Genomic DNA, 2,827 nt, shown 5'->3' on the forward strand with positions numbered 1-2,827 from the left:
CCCCCCCTTTTATCCTACTAAATTTCTTTCTAAATCTCAAAAGCACTCATCACCTTAGCAACGACATGCAATGTTTCAATGCATAAAAATAAATTAGTAAGAACTGCCTGTTTTCCTCAAGGACTCCAAAGCTGTTGTTCACGGTAAAATAAAGATGTAAAGAATTTACTCCAGCTATGAAAACCTACAACCAAGCCAGGCAGTAACTACTGAAGATTAACACCTGGGAGATGTATTTTGTATGCAGACTACAAGAACAAAAACATTCAAGACACTGAACTGCTGAAGAAGTTGTGCAAGTAAAGAGCAGGCGAGTTCTAAGAAACATGACTGAGGCATAACCCAGATCTCACCTTCAGCAAAAATGTTAGAGAAGACTGGTACACAGAGAAGAATGCCAGGTGCCATCCTAAATATGCTCTAAAGGAGATTATGAACCTTGTGTCAGTAATCACTTGCAAACAGAGGTCAGATCAAGGTCAAGGAAACTAGTTCAATCTGTATTTTGTGTCCACCCTAGACTTGGTCAGCTGCTGACTTTTAAATGCCATCTCAACTTTACAAATTTAGTAAGGCCTACCCCTTATGGTAAGCCAGTCTGAATTGACAACGTGTGAGGATTTATTCATAAATACCAGAGCATTCCTACTGCAATATGAAAAGTTCTACAATAATGAAAGCCTTGACTGATTGGGCAAAACTCATCACATTCGTGAAATGGTCACCTTTTCTCAGACAATCAGAGTTCAATAAATAAATTGCAGAAACAAAACTATTTGTCAAATGATAGCTATCTTAACTGTTCAAGGACAAGGCCTAAGACTCATTAAAAATTCAAAAGGATATCTGTCTTACTAAATACAGAATAATTATGAGCTATTTAATAACTGCATGTTTTGAATAACTAAATTATAACACACTTCTCAATGTCTTGTCTAGTCTAAGGTATTAAACTGTCAATTTGCTTTTCTAGAAAATATGTTTCTAAAGGACACGCATTCACAGTTGTTTAAACTTGGCAGTTCTTACTTAGTTCTATTTTCTCTTCAATGTGTAAGACGACAACGTGCAACACAGGCCAAAATAAAGTTTATAAAAAAAGGAATTAATTGATTTATTTAAGTAGCTAACAAATTCAAATTTCACAACCCTCCAGAGGAGCTACTCTCTAGTTAAAGTATCTTAAATTGGTATTTAATCTAAAACATTACCTTGTACTGACTCCCGGTTTTTCACATTCATAAAGTCATAATAACTTTCTCCCCCCACCCCCCTTTTATCACAATTAGAATTATTTTTTTTATATTACTTTTTAATCCTGCTCTCATTATTTCCTCTATTTTTCCATAAAACCTCAATCCCAGGACTAAAAAACTTCCATACCCAAGAGATATAGCTGAATCTGCAGAAGAAGGGATATCAGTAGAAACCATTTTGGAATCTTAACTGCAGCTACTGCTATCAAATCAGCAGAAAAATATTATGTTTCTATAAGAGAATTGCTGTGAATTGCAAATATTAGCAGATGTTACTAGAAAAACTAAAACAAGAGTAGATGTTGAGCAGTAAAAATAATTCCAAAAAAGCTACTTAAAATAGAACTATACAATTTCATGAGCATGTATTAGAAAAGAATAAAGTACATACTATGAACTGCCTTATCTTTTACAGCATGGATGCGAAACGTTAATCATAACAATTCAAATGGTCTTTCTCCTTCATGACACAAAAGTAAAATTCCATAGATAAATTTTTCTTGGTTATTCTCAAATGCCTCATCTATATTGTGTCTGGGGTTGGTGTGTTGGGTTTGGGTTTTTTTTAGTATTTGTGAGCCTTGGTAAAGGAGCTTATGTTTATAAAATGAGGGAAAAGACCTATTGCTCTTAATTCTGATAGTCTGAAAACTGTAAACCCTGTAACAGTTAGAACTTTAAACCTATAAAATAGCACCAAAATGAAAACCCAGGAACTACCAAATTAGTTTACTGATATTTTTATCTATAAATTCATGAATGCAAATAAAACTTCTCTGCCATGAAAAATTACCTTAGAAATTATTCTGTCTGGCTTCTCTGATTTATAATATAATCAAATTCTTTCAAGTTGCTTTTCTAGCCTTTCAGGTAAATCACAGGCACACAAATTCTATTTGCTAACATAAGGCACATTTAGGAAAAGCATAATACAGCCTCTAACTTTCCAAGCATTACTTAAATATGTGCTAAATACGCTTTCCATTACAGGCAGCAAAATAAAAATCAGTGCTTAAATTTCAGTTTGCATTAGCTTAACCTATGAATTACTGTTCAAAAGAATAATCAATTGTGTTGCACCACTTCTTTCTCCCAGCCTCCTTCTCAATCTCTAAAATAAAAAAACCTTTTATAATAACTGTTCTCCTAAATATTTGAGCTTGTTCCCTATATGAGTTCCACAGTCAACTGCACTACAACTAGAAGCAGGCCCTAAATTTGAAGTTAAAAAATTGTACAGTGATGCCATCTGAAAGATTATCTCCCTTCCTTCTTTGGTTGGTTTGTAACCTTCTGAGAATTCCAAACTATACATATTCACCTACAACAGGAATGAAGACTCTTGTGTTACAACGGTAAATGCTTCCTTTTCATATTTACTCCCTGTAAGTGACAGCTTCTATTACGATTTTGGCCTAAAAGAGTAGTCAAAATGTCAGTTATGTAAGATCATACGTGGAGGCACAGGCCCTCTAAAAAATATTGCTGTTGAATTAATAATGGAAAAAATCATGGATGTCTGGTTTGACATACATAGCTACATGAAAACTAACGTGTATACCCCCCCCCCC

Source organism: Athene cunicularia (genome assembly GCF_003259725.1).
Source record: "Athene cunicularia isolate RWA chromosome 21 unlocalized genomic scaffold, athCun1 chr21_part1, whole genome shotgun sequence".
NCBI lineage: Eukaryota > Metazoa > Chordata > Aves > Strigiformes > Strigidae > Athene > Athene cunicularia.